The sequence below is a fragment of the Hemicordylus capensis genome, chromosome 1 (assembly GCF_027244095.1).
Source record: "Hemicordylus capensis ecotype Gifberg chromosome 1, rHemCap1.1.pri, whole genome shotgun sequence".
Lineage (NCBI taxonomy): Eukaryota > Metazoa > Chordata > Lepidosauria > Squamata > Cordylidae > Hemicordylus > Hemicordylus capensis.
Window position 1 is genome coordinate 62050418 of NC_069657.1, and position 16662 is coordinate 62067079.

Below are 16662 nucleotides of genomic sequence, written 5' to 3' on the forward strand. Positions count from 1 at the left end.
ACCAGGCTGCCTTTTACCCTGGGCATGGTGAGAAACTGATACCCATGTAATATGCCTTTCAAAAGTTTCTTTCTTTCTTTAAAAAAAGAAAGAAAGAAAGAAAGAAATGAGTTTACTTTAGAAGCTCAGTGTCATGACATTAATACTCTCTATGCAGGTAATTACAGATGCAAAGAAATACACATTTTTCTGTGTTTGCTTGAAGTTTATTAATTTATACAAGAATAAGCATAATTAGTAGAACTAATTAATTTCTCAGATTTAACTTATTTATCCTGAATATACCCACTCTATGGATGAGCTGCTACCCTGGCACTTTAATAAATGTAAATGAAGTGTGAACAAATGTTTTCCTTTTAATCATCTAGTTGCACAGAGAAATATGCATTCCCTGTGACTTTGTTCTGAGTTATTGTTTAACAGCTCTGCAAAGCTTTTAGGATGATTTGGTATCTACTGTTGCTTCAAGTCAATACATTCTCACTCTGAAGAAGCATCTCCATGGCATGGTGATGAAATGCCAGGCAGCTAGATTTTGCAAAGGATGGCTAGTTCTGCTAACTATTCCTTGCAAAGCATTCCCTAGGGTGCTTTTTGGAACAAGAACAACACATTTTACATATGTTTTTGTGCATCTGGTGCTGTGGTTTGTCTTTTTTTCTGGTTAAAAAAGTAAGAACCATGGCACAGAAATAAAGGGTCTAGCACACAGCAGTAAAAAAATAGTGAGCCTTTCACCAATCCTAAGAAAGATGTTCCCAAAACAAATTCAAGAGAGGTACTAATCAAGTTAATATATGGAAGCAAAAGTAAGAAATATCTTAGGCACCTTAAAGATTAGCACATTTATTTTGACTTAAATTTGTGGGGCAAATGCATTCAATGCATGAAGTGGTCACTTAAGCTCTTGACCTATATATATTCTCTTATCTCTGTACTCACAGCACATGAACCTACCTAACCACTTCACTGACCACTTTTGGCATATGGCAAAGTGGACTCTGACTCATTAAAGCTTATGTCACAATACTTTTATTAATCTTTAAAGTGCCACAACACTCTTGAATTATTCTTGAAAAATAGTGTATAGACTTATATTGTGCCTGAAACAGTTTCAGAAACAGAAATTATTTTCACAATAAAACACCTTTCCCTTTTGGGAACTGATTTATGATGTTTTCACAACTGGTGGATCCACTTTTTCTTTTTCATTACAGTTTTCTGAAAGTCTCTGAAAATTGTTTTCCAGAAGAGTCAAGAAAATGCCTTTTCCCCTTTTTGTCAAAAATATCAATGAGTTAAACACTTGGGACGTATTTCCAGTGCTATTTCAGGTGTCCTGAAATAGTTTTCAGGATACTTGTTTTCAAGTATCTTGAAAAGTGCTTTTCTGTGAGCTCATCCTATAGCGCTCCTGCAGTATTTAAAGACCTGCAACCATATGGTCATACTAGTGAAATCCAATGAACACCAGAATATCCAGGAAAGCAAGTCTTACAGTGCTAGTGTGATGTTCAAAGGACACCTTAGAAAACTATGAAAGATATGAAGAAAAGGAGAAGTCTGAATATGTTTTGGAAGAGTTTGTATAAGTTTTGGAAGAGTTTGTGTAAGCTGCTTCACAAAAAAAAAGAATAGTGGGTATATTCAATAGTTGTCACTTTTTCCTATCTTTAAACAAAACACTGAGGCTTGAAGCCAAAGGTGCCACTCCTTAGCAGAAAACCTTTCCTTCACGAGGAAGGCTGTTGCCAACCTAGTGGAAGAGCACTACATATCAAATTCTAGTCCAGGGAAGTTCTTCTGTTTGCACAATCTCTTGCACAAATTCTGTTTGGTCACTACAGTTTTAATGCTACACCCCAAATCTCTCTTATTCAGCATATATCTTGCACTGTAACAACAACCCTGACATATTGTAGCACTGCACTCTGCTAGTGCTTGCAGAAGCATTCACAAAAGTGTGACATTCTACATTTTCTCCTTCCACTCACAAGTTCTTTGCATCCAAGTTTGCGTTAGCACATGCCACAAATCAGGTTCATATCTCCACAGAGATGTTTTCATATATTACTAGAGAATTCCATAGGTTCTTCCTTTCTTACTTCCAAGAATATTCCTGTGGCCACAGATTGCACAACAACAGTTCTGTAGAGTTTGTGGAAGAAGAGAGAAGAAAAACAATGTTTGAAGACCCTTCTTACCTCCCCTATGGAACATGAAATTCAGTCAGATCTTTTGACAGTCACAGGCGTTATGTAGGCAGGACTTGTGACATTCATGTCAGGAGATGCTAGCAGCTCCTACCCAACTTTGAAGTTGTTCAGATTTTATATCTTCTGAGGGGGCGGGGACCTGGGAACATTCTGATTTATCACTTAGAAAGGTTCACTCTCAGTGGTGTAGCAAGATTGAAGCTGGCCTTGGGACAAGATGGGCCCCTGCCCCCTCAGGGCCACTTTCTTCTCTTCTCCCTATATTTTTGCTTCCGAAGAGGGAGGGATGCTGCCTGACACTCGTCCCTTCCTGGAGAGGATTCATCTCATTCAAAAGCAGAGATTCCAGTTAGAAGCGAACAGTGTGCCAATGAGTCAGGGAGGTGAGAGAGTGATCATTTGGAAAACATAATAGGGTCATTCATATGACCTCACGTTGCCACTGGGGAGGTCTGCAGGGAAAGCAGTAGGGATGTATAAATTGATTCAGGTACAAATCGATTTGTGCCTGAATCTAGCTGATTTGGGCAATTTGGAGAGAGAACAAATCACCCCTGTGGTCCATTGGCTAGGTGAGGGTCCAAATTGAATTGTGCCAGATTCTATTAAAATTTATTAGAGATTTGGATTCCTCCTATTAATTTCCTCAGATTCCCAGTCTTCATTTAAAACAAAAACAGCTAAGCAAACAGCTAAGCAATAGCCCTTGTAGAAGTGGAGTTATGGAGCAAAATGTTTGGTCACTATTTTTCAAGTGTTTGGATTCTTTGGTGTATAATAACCTCAATGAATTCCTATGAGGATTCATTACACACCTTCATTTCTTCTATTCATTTTGACTGTCTTTGGACAGTGCCAATTGTCAACTGCCATGTGCCATCTACACCCCCACTCCCACCCGCAAGGCAGTGGGATACTACTCAGTTCATTTTAGGAATTTTTTCAAGTGTTTAGACTCTTTGGTGTCTAATAAATTTCCTCATTATGAATTCCTATGAGGATTCATCACACACCATAGAGTCTAAACACCTCAAAAATTCCTAAAATATAAACTGAGTACCCAGTGGCTTGTGGGTTGAGGGTAGTTGGAACATGGGATGCCACTAATTCCCCACCCCCACCCGCACAGCAGTGGGGTCAAAATGAACAGAAGAAATGAAGATGTGTAATGAAGACACCAAAGAATCTAAACACTTCAAACATCCTAAAAAAATAAACTGAGTACCCCGGTGTGTTTGTGTGGGGGGGGGTGGGGGTGTGTAGTGGGGCGTAATTGACACATGGCAGTTGACAGTTGGCAAAATGAACAGAAGAAATGATGGCAATGAATCACCATATGGATTCATTATGAGGAAAAGTTATTTGGTCCATGTTAGGGTTAGGATAGGGCGACTTCAAATCCCCATTATTTCCTATGGCAGAAATATACAAAATCAGTAAAAACTAAAGAAAATCATTAAATATCAACCAAGTGTCCCACTGCCTTGAAATTTTTGGGTGGTTGGTGGCACCCATGGTACCATGTGGTGCCCCTATAAGTGGTCTGAATTGATCTGAATCCAAATCAAATTGAATCAAATCCCAGTTGAATCTGGTGTGATTTGGGAGTACAGATTTGGACACAAAACAAATCAGGGGTGATTTGATTCGGGCACAAATCGAATCAAAAAAATCAATTTGGGCACATTTCTGTAAAGCAAGAGCTTAGCTGCCTTCTCCGGCTTATGAGCATCACCATATTTGCCTTCACCACGTGGTCACACGAGTGGTAGCGTAGCATTGGCAAAAACTGGGAATGGGAGGACTTCCTCCTCTTGCATCCCAGAGTGGCCCAGGCTGCTCCTTTCCCCATCTTGCTGCCAGAAATTGTGGCGGGCCAGGTGGAAGCCTATTTACCTGGGGGCGATCGCACACACAAGGTAAAACAAACCACAGGTTTATTTGATCTCAGTAAAACCCTGGGTAAAAAAAACAGAACCACATACTGGAGCAGCTGGGAGTGGTGGGCTCTCCGCGCTCCAGATGGCATGAGCTGCCTGGATTACCCCAGGTGGCTTGTGTCGTGTGAATACCCTTCATGAATTAATTACTGCTGTTTACAAGATATGTGTAAGATATTACCAAATATATGTGTTAGAAACATGGATGTATAGAAGAATGTTGAAAATATCCTGGGTAGATAGAGCCACCAGTTTAGACGTTTTGCAAAGAATGAATAGAAACATGGAAATGTTAAGAACAATAAAAGAAAGAAAATGGGAATATTTGGGATATGTGATGATATATTCTGCAATTAATATTGCAAGGAAAAATCGAAGGCAGGAGGAGAGCAGGAAGAAGGAAAACATCATGGCTGAAAAAAACCTTAGATCCTGGTATGGTAGAAGCACTGTGTCACTATTTAGGGATGCAGTGTCAAAAGATCAAGTAGCCTTAATTATAGCTAACCACCAATAGGAGAAACAACTAAAGTAGTATACAAGATAGGTTGTACCTCGGTTCTTTTGATATTCAAGTACAAAATACCTATTATTCAATAGTTTTTTCCTTCTCACTCACTCTGTCTTTCTTGCCAGCTGTTTCTCCTTCTCAGCCATTTTGGGCTCTTCTTATTTCAGTCTGAAGCATGTTCTGTTCATAGTAAGGATTCCTGCCAAAAGCAGTAAAATTCTAAAATTCTAAAAGCAAGAAAATCTAAAATTCCATGTTTTCTGAAATGCAGGAAATAGGGCCCATTTCTATGAAATGAAAGAATTCCTAGCTGGAGATCTACAGAAGACTGTTCTCGACCTGTCAGAACCATTACACAGCTACTTTATGTACTGTGACCACCTACACAGCTGCAGAATCAGATACCAGGAACTATGCTTGAATTAACTAGTTTTCAGCACAAGTAAACAGAATGAGGAAAGAAAATGTTGAAGAGAAATATAGTTCTATGCATATAATATGCTTCCCCCCACCCGCCACCGCTTTAATTCTGAGCAACATGTAGATTGCAGATAGTGATGAAACCAATTTGCCTCATATGAAGGATTAATTTTTCCATGTTCAGTCAGTTTTTTTAATTTTCTGTGGTAAATCATTTGCAAAGCTTCAGCTAACTTAAGTTTAGAACTAGCTAAGCATTGCATCTGGAAGCTGAATTATCATTTTGGCATACATTTAATTTCATTAGATTCCACATAAAATGTAGAATGTTTGTTTTTGCATTTTAGGCTTAGGCTTTTAAGATAATTTAAAAAATAAATCCTTTTAAGCACATTTTGACTCCAAAGAAATATACTGTAATAACAATTAATAATTATTTCTAATCTCATTAATGGTTCAGCAGATTATATGCTTATCATCATTCCCTCTTTTCATTCATATATCAGCCCAATGTCATGAATGTTTACTTAGAAGCAAGTCCCTTTGATTTAAGTAGTTGTGACTTCCAAACAAGTGTGCTTAGGATAACAGCCAATTATTCATGAAGCGGTTCAAATGTTACTGGAGAGAGAGAGTGTGTGTGTGTGTGTGTGTGTATGTGTGTGTGTGTGTGTGTGTGTGTGTTTAAGCACACTGTGATCCAGTACATAAACTGGCATAATCAGGTATTTGGGGCTGACCTGAAATCCTAAGCATACTTTCTTTTGAACACAAGTTCCCATAGAGATCAAGAGGACTTAAGGAGGTAGATGGACATCCAGTATGGAAATGAATGGATAGAGGGAGGATTGGGCTACTATCAGTACATGAAAACTTCTACTATAACATCCTCAAACATCTCTCATGGAAGAGGCCTGGCTGACCGCAGGTGGAATGGCTGATGGGCAGTGTTCTCTCTAAATTTTTTCATCTGGGTGCAGAATGAATTTTGTTCTGGGCAGCAGTATCAAGGCAGAGTGTGCACACATGCATTCAGAGTGGGGCTTTCCTGTTTCAACCTGAGTGAGATCTAAAATTAACTGAGCAGACATTAAAAAAAAATGTGAGCACACACACATGCACACGCCTTAGAGGGAACACTGCTGATAGGCACAGCTCTCAGAGGGGAGGAGTCAGATGACAGGTGGATCCAGGCAGTCTGATGGAGGGAGCCTGGCTCTGACCTCTCCCTCTGCTGCAGCCAGATGGGATCTAATCTGCATAGTCTCCAGATGTGTGACCCATATACTGTCAAAACTGAGGGGGTACAGATCTCACGTAGGACACATTCAACTGTATGCAATCAGGCATTTACCATGTTTCACCAAATCCTGTTAAATATTGGGGGGGTTCATCTTGAATTCAGAGTCCCCTTTCTTTTAGATATATATTTATTTGATTGATTGATTGATTGATTGATTGATTGATATACCACCCTTCCTAAAATGGCTCAGGGCAGTTTACACTAACATAAGAAACACATAACAATAAAAATTTAAAAACCCCAATTAAAAACAGATTAAAATTACAATTTAAACTAGATCACATTAAAACTAGATATCGTTAAAACCAGGCTAAAAGGATGGGTCTTTAAGGCTCTCCTGAAGGCCACCAAGGAAGACAGTCCTCTTATGTCCATGCGGAGTGTGTTCAACAACCTAGGGGTGACAACAGAGAAGGCCCTATCTCATGTCGCCACCAGATGAACCAGTGGCACCCGAAGATGGACCCCTCCTGATTATCTCAGTGAGTGGTAGGGATCCTGTAGAGAAAGACGCTTCCTCAGACAACCCGGACCTAAGCCATTCAGGGCTTTAAAGGTAATAACCAGCATGTCATACTTTGCCTGGAAACATATCAGCAGCCAGTGCAACTGTCTGAGAACAAGCATCATGTGGTCTCTCCAGGATACCCCAGAGACCAATCTGGCTGACACATTTTGAGCTAACTGAAGGTAGGAGAAGACACTGACTCGACAGCACAATCTTACACACATATACCCACATTTCTTTTTTATTTTCATAAGGTCCCTTTCCTGCTCCCACTTGAGCAACATAAGAACAGCCCTGCTGGATTAGGCCTAAGGCCCTTATATAGAACTTTATGGTATGTTGCTGAAAGCACAACTACTGTGCTGGGTTAGGCACTTATGTTCACCTGTGCAAGTGGAAATATGACCCCAGGACCAACCCTCCACTATGCTGTGGCTTTGCTCCCCACAGTAGTGCCGTCCTTGGCAGATCACAGCATTTTGGTAAGAAACTGCATAGGTTCTGATTTTCAGCTATGAAAATAAATAAATGTTGCTAGAAAACAGGACAGAGAAACTCATGTTTTTCTTGATGTCTTAGTGCTATGAGATCATTGTATTCCTCACTTTCCTGAATATCAGAAGTTCCAGGAGCTGCCACTACAGGGTGAGCTTATTTATGAGGAGTGCTATAGATTTAAAGCATTTTCTCCTTAAACTTGTTTATTTAGAAATATACATATGGTGCACACAGTAGGCAAGCACCCAGTCTTTAAAGCAATAACAATTTTCCCCTCCTCAAGCATACAACACTCATTAGCACATCCCCCAAAAGGGTCCTTCTTGCCAACCAAATGCAAAAATTCAGTTTATTGTCTCCTTTATTCAAAATGGGAATAGAGTAGTATATTCAAGATAAACTACTTCTCTCAGCCACTACCTAAGCAGGTGGGATGTTCATTAGCTACTAGAGACCAGTAATCAAAAGCCACTGACGCTTACTCAAGAAAGTATCTTCTATTTTTGTTTATTTAAAACAAAATATGCCCCCTTTTTATGTGATCTGCAACACAAAGCAGCTTACAATAAAACAACTTCTTGCCATCAACACCCATTAAAGAAGCATCTTTAGCCATTAACTACACAAAAGGCTACAGAAAAGGTCACCTCCTTGCTTGACAGTCATGACAGTGCTTTTGTTTTTGCCTCTTGTCCATTTTCTATTAGTTTATTGATCTGTTCTTTTCTGCCTCCTCCAGTCCAGGCAGAATTGCTGCACCCTAATTCCTCAAAAAGCTTTAAATGCTGATAATATAAGGTATTCAGGGGTAAATAAATATTTTGTAAATGATGGAAGAAAAGATCCTAAAATATTTGAAAGCAAACTTTTTCATATATTCTTTATGGATTAAAGTACATGTTAAAAACCTGCAACAGAGAACAAAGGCTAAGACAAGCAGGTGCCTCGCTTCTTGAAGTTTGTTTATCGTGCAATGAATCCACAAGTGTGTGTCGGTGTGTGTGTGTTTGGTGTGTGTGTTCCACAGAAAGGAAAGAAAGTTCTCTGCTGATGAGCCTAAAAGGTAGTAGTAGAGAAAATGTTCTTCAGTGTATTAGAAAGTGAGCAACGGACAGAGAAAGGAATTCCATTACAAACTGCAAGAGTGTTGAAAAGATTAATGTGGTGCTTGTTCCTAGCCTGCCGTTTTCTACACAGTATATTTCTCAGCATTCTGATTAAACAAGGGTGAAAAACTTCACACATATGGGAAGAGCTTTGTATTGTTTAAACCTGCTTATCTCAAATGTGCCAAACAGAATTCTCACATTAAGGTATGTTAGGAGCATAGCTTGCATCCATCAACATTGATGTCAATGTCAATATCTGAAAGTGTGAATCAGTCAAAGCTGGCAGGCAAGGTGCCAAAGTACAGGCTAGGACAGTGTGTTCTATTACCTGTGCAGCCAGGAGATGCCTTCGGTGGGCAGCTTCTTTTATGACACACTGTACAACGTGCACAGCAAAGGAAAATGTGGTGCTGATTCACACTCCTGATTTTGAGGTGAAAAGGTGACCCCAAGATGACCTCCTAATCACTTGTTGCATGGCAATGTGGTCTTTTAACTATGTGATATTTGTGGGGAGAAGGGCTTCTTCATCACCTCATGAAAACCAAGACTTCATGATGACCTTTCCACCTCAGAAAAATGCTTGTGTGAGCTATATATCAAGCCATTGATATATAACAAGAATTTGACACTGTAATGCTATCAAACCCATTCCCAGACAATCCAATTTTTTAAAAAGAAGATATACTTTCATTTTCCAACCTATATTAAAGGATGGCCTTCCATACGTCAAGTCTGGAGACATTCCATCTTATCTGCAATTTTATCTTTTTTTTATCATGCAATTTTTTCTTCAGCCTAGGGTTCTCTCCAATTCATCTCTCTTAATTTCAACACCACTTGGTACTCCTACACCTTCCTACTTGGTGGATACTAGGATTTTAGATTGCCACATATATGAAACTCTCTTGCTAGAATTCTAAATGGATAGCAACATTTGCAGTACATTTTGCAGTTACCATTTTTCCATCTAGTTGATTCTGCAAGAAGAAAACTATTGCTATTTTAAATTGGTATTGGTTGTAAATAAATACAAAAGACGGTAGGTTGCCCGGGCTTATCTAAGAGGTATTCTGTCATGAAAGGCTTGTGGTAGCTGCTATAATTGTAAGTATTAAGAAGACACTGTCATCATGACAGAATAGTCAATGAGATGACTTTCAGTTTCTGTCACACATTGTATTTATAAGGGAGGTAGGCTTCCATTACATGTCACTGCCATCAAGTGGATGAAAAATGTAACATCTGTTCCACCTTGACACGATTAGTCATTTGCCCCTTCACAGTACCTGAAAGTACTTTTGAAACATTAATTAAGGCAAACATCCACTGTTCTTCAAGTAACAGGCCTGCACCAAGGCCTGTCTTGATCCACCAAGACAAACACTGTCTACTTGCCACCTATTGTCGACTGACAAGATGCTTAACCTCCTGTTTGGCAATTCCAGACAGGCATGCAGAAGAAACAGAAGTTTTATGTGGCTGATGGGCATCTAAGATCCAAACTAAAAAAATTCCAACTGAAATAAAAGTCTTTTAAAATGCACTTAAAATCAAGCAACAAAGGGCTGGTCACACTCTTTTTGGAAGGTGATCCATAATCCGGGCTCTATAATTTTTTTTAAAAAAGCTCCCTCTCTTGTATCCATCAGTCACACGTCCATTGATGAGGGGAGTGAGAAGCTGATCAGAGTTTTTGAGCAGATTCAAATGGGAGGAGTACATGCTGCAGTGCACTGAAGTGTGGTATAACTGATGTAATGCTGGATCTGGACTGCTAGGGCCTGAATCAAATCCCTGCTTAGCCATGAAGCAGAATTGGTGGCCTTAGGACTTTCTAATCTAATACACAGGGACATAGTGATAACTGAACAAGGTGGTGGGACAGATGTCCCTGGGCCCTTGAGGGAGGGAGCCCGCTGGCTGGATGACAGCTTGCTCCAGCTTGCTCTTTGCCCCCTCCCTTGTGCCCTTCTGAAGAAGTGTGAGCGATGGCACACCTTCACTTTTTGTCCCAGAGCCCACTCCAACCTTGCTACGCCTCTGTTAATACACTTGTGAGTCGGGATAATATGGGATATCCCCCTTTATTGGAGAAAATCAGAATGCAAATACAATAGGCAATGTAACTATTGTACAACAATAGTTATACAACAGACAACTCCCTTTGCTTGCAGTGCAATTTACCTTTCACAATGGAAATGAGCAAATGATTTTACTTGTACCATGTTTACCCCCCTTTCTCTCCCCCCAACCCCATCATATCCCTCAAATGCAAATTAAGATTTTCTGAGTTACTTCTAGAAGTTATTGTCTTTGTAAATGGAATTATTTCAAAGGCGGCTTATGAATGACATATTCTTTCAAACATAGGTTTATAGATTGAGGATTGACAGCTGTTTGGAAATTCCTGTCTAGGAATCCTGTCATCAACCATCACCCTAAATGTACATTGAGTACAAGCTTTTTGGCTACTTACTCTTATGCCCATCTGTTAAGTACATGTTCTGCCAAGTCATAAGAGTTAAGATCTTTACCAGGGCTGTGGGAGTCAGACTGTGATTGGTTTAGATAAGCAATATATATATAGCACTGAAAATGTCACCTCTTCTGCGGTGTTTTCTACTGTGCCAGGGCAGAACATTTGTATTACATTCCCTGCATAAGTTCACTATTGTGATTATACATTGATTATTTTTTAAGTATGGTTTTTTAAAAAGTCCAAAATTTGAACTGCTGTGATTTGTGGAATATTCTGACTGTAGTTGAGAGTTCAACATAGTTTTTTATTCTGAGTCCAGGCTAAAATCCCACAAATTTTAGTGCAAATACTTACTCATACAGGAATTCTTACCAAAGGATGATATTCCTTTTCCCTTTTCCATGATTCATTTTTGTTTTCTTGGGAATGTTTCAGATTCAATCAAAGATAAAGAGAAAATAACATGTGACTTACATAGATATGAATAATTAATTTTTAAATCAGTAATGACATGCCACAAACCATATTGGAAAAATGATGTATGAAATTAGTTTAGAAATGCTTAGAACAGAGATGTCTACAACAAAAAATCAGGATTGGTCCGTGGATAATTCATCAATCAAAACTAGCAGAATATATATTAACAAACTTAAAGGCGAAGATGACAAACTCCAGGCAATCAATCAAGAAAGCCAACAAGTAAATGCAATATTAAAATGCAGTAAACCCCTGTTGACTGTTGGTTTTACTTCCACTTGAAATATCAAAATATTTATGTATGTATGTATGTATGTATGTATGTGTTTATTTAACATATTTGTATACCACCCACTACTGGTCTCTAGGCAGTTTACAGCAATAAAACCAAGAAATTTCAACAATTAAAACATAAAAAATAAAATTAAAATACCCATTAAAACTACAAAACAGCTAAAAATAATATTATCTTTCTATGATTGGAGCTGGGTTTGGATTACCTTTTACAGAAACACCGGAAGAGTTCTTCATCAGCATAGCCTTCTAGACTCATTAACCTTGAGATATTCTATTTAGATATGGATCCTGCAGGGAGATATTTGCTCTCAACTCCATTGCCTAACCAATATAAATAGTTTCCAAAGATGGTGGGTTTGCAATATTGGTGAAGAACATATGAATGTTAAAAGCTGGTTTACATGGATAGACCATCTATCCCAGTATTGTCTGCTCTGGTTGACAATGGGTCTACAGGGTATATGGTAAGTGGTCTCTCCAAGACCTGCTGCCTGGGATCATTTAAGCAGAGATGCCAGGGATTGAAATGGAGATTTCATGCAAATAAAACAACTGCTCTGCCACTGAGCTATAGTCTCTCTTTATGGTATGGAAGGGTCTCTGGACCAGAGCTCAAGAGACATTAACATGATACTTGGGAGCTAGTGTCCTAGAGAGAGGCAGAATATGGTTGGAAGGGGCTGGAACTCTACTCACAAAAGCAGGCCCCATATGGGTCTCAGGTTTTCAGGAACATTAGTGGTTACCAGCCCAGCCTTACTACTGGAGAAGGCTTGACAGAAGTGGATTGCCAGGCACAGTGAGGTAGCCACCCTACTTAAACACCCTATGAATAATGTCTATTTCTCACTTGCAAACAATGGAATATTGCAGCATAACATACACTGTTTGCAAACCCAAGCTGCAATGTTTATCCAGAACCCACAGGGGAGTCCTTGAATCATGAAAGATCCTGAGACCAGAATCCACAGGGAATTCCTGGAGCATGTTGGAATAGCATCTAAAAATATGGCATACAATAAAGTAACATCAACAGCAAACCTGGCTTACTTTTGGATCTGAAGGTAAGATCCACCCTCAAAAATACAGGCCCACAGTTGCTGCTCAGAGTCTGCATTCTGGCAGGGAGGTTTTCTGAAAGTACTCTTCTGGAGACCACATCCGGGTTATTCTTCATTTCAAGTCTCAACTGTCAGCAAGCAATTGGTCCTTTCTTTTTTCTTCTTTTCTTCCCTGCAATGCATACAACAATATTTTACTATAAAAGTGATGGGATCAGACATTCCTATGGAAATCCCTGTCATCACCAGTGATGTGCTCAGCAGTAAAGGAAATGACAGTTATACAGGAAAGCATATGCCCCTTTAACTTCCATTTCTAACTTGCAGACATGAGACACACATAGTCAATATTCTCCAATTTATTGTTTGTGATTTCCTGTTTTTCATTCTGTCTTTTTATCACGAGCCTTGTTGTGGAAAGGAGGACTGAGTGAATTACATAAAAGAGCAGAAGTCTAAACTTTTGTCCAAAGCCTGAGATAAATCCAAACAGAATCTCTGCAGAGGCTGGGATAAAAAACAAAACAAAAACCTTTGTCTATTGTTTTCCGTATGAATTTTCACTTTGACATGCCTGCCCTTTCTGATAATAGTTGTCAGGAGCTGCAAAATAACATGTGCAAGACAGGCTATTCTCGAGACATTTCTGGCCTGATTGGAAATAAGGAAGCCTCACAAGAAATACTCTTCTCCTGAGCCCTACAGCTTTTCATAGTTTCCATGGGGCTGACTTATCATCGCTTGTACACCCAAGTTACATTCTTTTGATACCCAACACAGAAATAACTGGAAATATGTGAAAAGACTTGCTCTATTAGAATGGTATAGGCAAAAGTATTTAGGAGTCTGTATTCATTCATGTTTGACACCCTTCTATCACTCATCTGGCTGGGCAACCCTTGGGGATATATTCTTGGCAACAAAAATAGCTTTTGGAGGGAGGGAAGAGAAACATACTTCCTCTCCAGCCCCACCCCCACACCTCTCCCCCAGGCCCATGCTCTGTGGAAGCCCGGTGAGTGGCGGAGGTGATCCCCCGCTGCAGGGGGTGCTAGGCGGCACTCTGCTTCTCTGAGCAGCGTTCAGGTGTGGCAAAAGTGAAGGTAAGCACCAATTCTTTGACTCTTAAAAGTGCCACTAGCCACCCCTCCACTGGCGCCCTCACCGGCCGCTACTGTCACATCCCTCAGATGATCCTAATCCCCGGGGTCAATATCTTACACCCTTCTCAGGAGATCAGACCCGCAGGTAATAGCTAAGTACCCTGGAACCCATTGCCTCTGCCAGACACTAAGCCAGGTAGTGATTAACCCAAGGAAGCCCCACTTCAACATGTAGTCCTCACTTCATAAAACATCTCTTACTTTATAAAGATAGCTAGCAGAAACCCCTCCAACCCTTAGAACCCATCTTGGAGGTTGTGATCCTCTGCTTCCCCATCATTTCTCCACCCTCACCACCAAGGATCCACTCTCCTTTCATCATGTCAAGAGCAGGCAGTATAGGGGGCTTTCCCACTTTTGCCACACCTGAGACCTCTCCCTTCTCTCCCTGACTCTCTTCTGCTTTCTGGAGTGTATTGTGTGAGTGTGTACGTTACTATTAGGCCAGATCAGGCGGTTTCCCCTACGGGTCTTGTTGTATCTATCTTTTTCACCACCAGAGTCAGGAAGGTTCAGTCAGCTCCTCCTCTGATTAAGAGACAGACCTAGAGGTCACCAGGGCTACTTATCCTACGGGGCTCCTAAGAAACTCAGGAGCCCTGCTCATGAACAGCATTCCATTGTATGGCAATAACTTTAAGCCAAGGTCCAAAGCCCACATAAAAGTCACAGCCCTTGATCAGATTCCATTGCCCACATGAGGAATGCCCACTCATATGTCTACCTTCTAGCAAGGGACAGCAATAGCTTAGGCCGCCGGGGAGTGGCAAGCAGCATCTTAGGTGTAAATTAATAGATGTGTACCTCCACTACCGCCAGCCACACCTGAATGCTGCTTCGAGAAGCCATATGCTGCCCAGCACCCATTGCAGTGGGGGATCACTGCTCTGCCACTCACCTGGGCTCCACGGAGCCAATCCCTCGTGGTGGCCAGGTGAGTGGCAGAGGTGATCCCCTGCCACAGGGGGTGCTGGCTGGCATGCTCCTGCTCAAAGCAGCATTCAGGTGTGGTGGTAGCAGAGGTAAGTACCTATTATTTTACACTTAAAGGTACCTCTCATCCCCACCCCGGTGGCCCCCACACTGGCCGCTACTGCTTAGGGCAGAAGCTCTGAAGCAGTTTGCTTTCAGTTGACTGTATCAGCAAGGGATATTCACCTCTTGTCCCTCCCACTGAGAGGGAGCCCACTCACAGTCTCTCCCCCACTTTCCTCAATAGGATCTTGGCAGACTCAAGTAAACTGGTTCCCCTCTCTTCAAACTCCCCTGACAGTACAGGAGATTTTCTTTCCTTCCAATTCCACTTTCACAACTTTGCATGATCTGCACAGGGTCATGGATGCAGGGTCCAGCCTTTGTCTTTGCATTCAGCTGGAGAAGAGCTGCCACCCTTCCAACTAATTAGGTGAGCTGTTTCCTTCCCCTTTCCCTGACTTCTCCCCTGTGCAGACTGGACCAACCAACCACCACCATTTCCCTTCCCCGTCTCCGTCTAGTCACATGCTTGCATTGGTAGTTGTAGCAAAGGCAAAGCATCAAGCCTGGACACACATCCACCAGAAGTTCCTCGTCACATCCGAATTCTCTTTTTATTCATTGTAGTTAAGCCTCATATTTGTATTCAATGAAGCAAACTTTTTAAATTTTGATTTAAGCCTGTGGTTATGACTTTCTGGGGAAACAGCTTGCTTTATAGCCACACCCAAAGGTCCCTCAAGAGGGAGAGAGTTCCCCATGTAACAAGATCATTGTTACTTATACTCTCCTTAATTTATCCGCATTGCACCCAGAGGCCAAGATCTAGCAGTTTTGATGCACAAAGCATTTTTTAAAAATGGGGAGACTGTACTCACATACAGCACCCAAGAGCATGCTCTGAAGCCTTGCCTTCATGCTGACATGCTCAGATTCCTTCCCCTCCCACCATTACAGCATTTGTTCTGCAGAGAGGAACCCTGTACTCCTGGACAGATTCTTCCCATGATGCAGAATCTGTCCATAAGTACAGGGTTTGTCTCTCCAGACAAGCTAACTGTAGATAGCAGGGATAAGGTTTATAAGCACATCAGCTCAGGCACACAGCTTTAGAGCGCCTTCTCAGGATTGCTGCATACTAGTACAGTACCCCGTTTTTATAATGCCTGAACTGGGCTAACTTGGTACATGATGGTGCTTTTTCATTCTCTTCTAGAGGCAGAGAAGCCAAAACGTGTTCAGTGTTTGCAGAAAACAATTTTTATGCACACATGAAGCATTTTCTTCTATAGATGATGGTGGTACATGCATGAGCTCTAGATCATATCCAACAGTTACATTTAGGAAAACAAAACATGTACATACCAATCTAGCAAAAGTTATTCATTTGCAGGAGCAGACTTCTGCACATGGATCATCACAATTTCTAACCATGACTGGGGGTGCTGTGCTGGGAACAGCAAAAAGAAACACTCACCTGGCACCCAGTTTATATGCAGTATTTCTTGCTAGGTAGGATCAGTACACTCATCCCTGAGCAAGCAGATGGGCAGTGAGTCAGCTTTGACAGTGCTATTCACCTATGGGGAATAGTATCAAAGCCTTTTACCCTCTCAGTCCCTCAACAGATGATCAGTGCTATAAAAGCTGACAGTAACATTCATTGTCTAGCTGCTGTTTGCATGGGGAACTTCACATATAG

The 16662-nt window shown here is 40.9% G+C and overlaps 1 long non-coding RNA gene across 1 annotated transcript; it reads right to left on the bottom strand.

The window, feature by feature from the left end:
• Window positions 1–220: 220 nt before the first annotated feature.
• LOC128339784 (uncharacterized) lies at window positions 221–16413 on the bottom strand. The gene is made up of 6 exons (XR_008313213.1): window positions 16326–16413; window positions 12812–12994; window positions 11965–12049; window positions 11360–11406; window positions 4776–4866; window positions 221–2148 (listed from the first exon to the last, which is right to left on the bottom strand). It is a non-coding gene; the product is annotated as an uncharacterized LOC128339784 (long non-coding RNA).
• Between the last annotated feature and the right edge of the window lie 249 nt (window positions 16414–16662).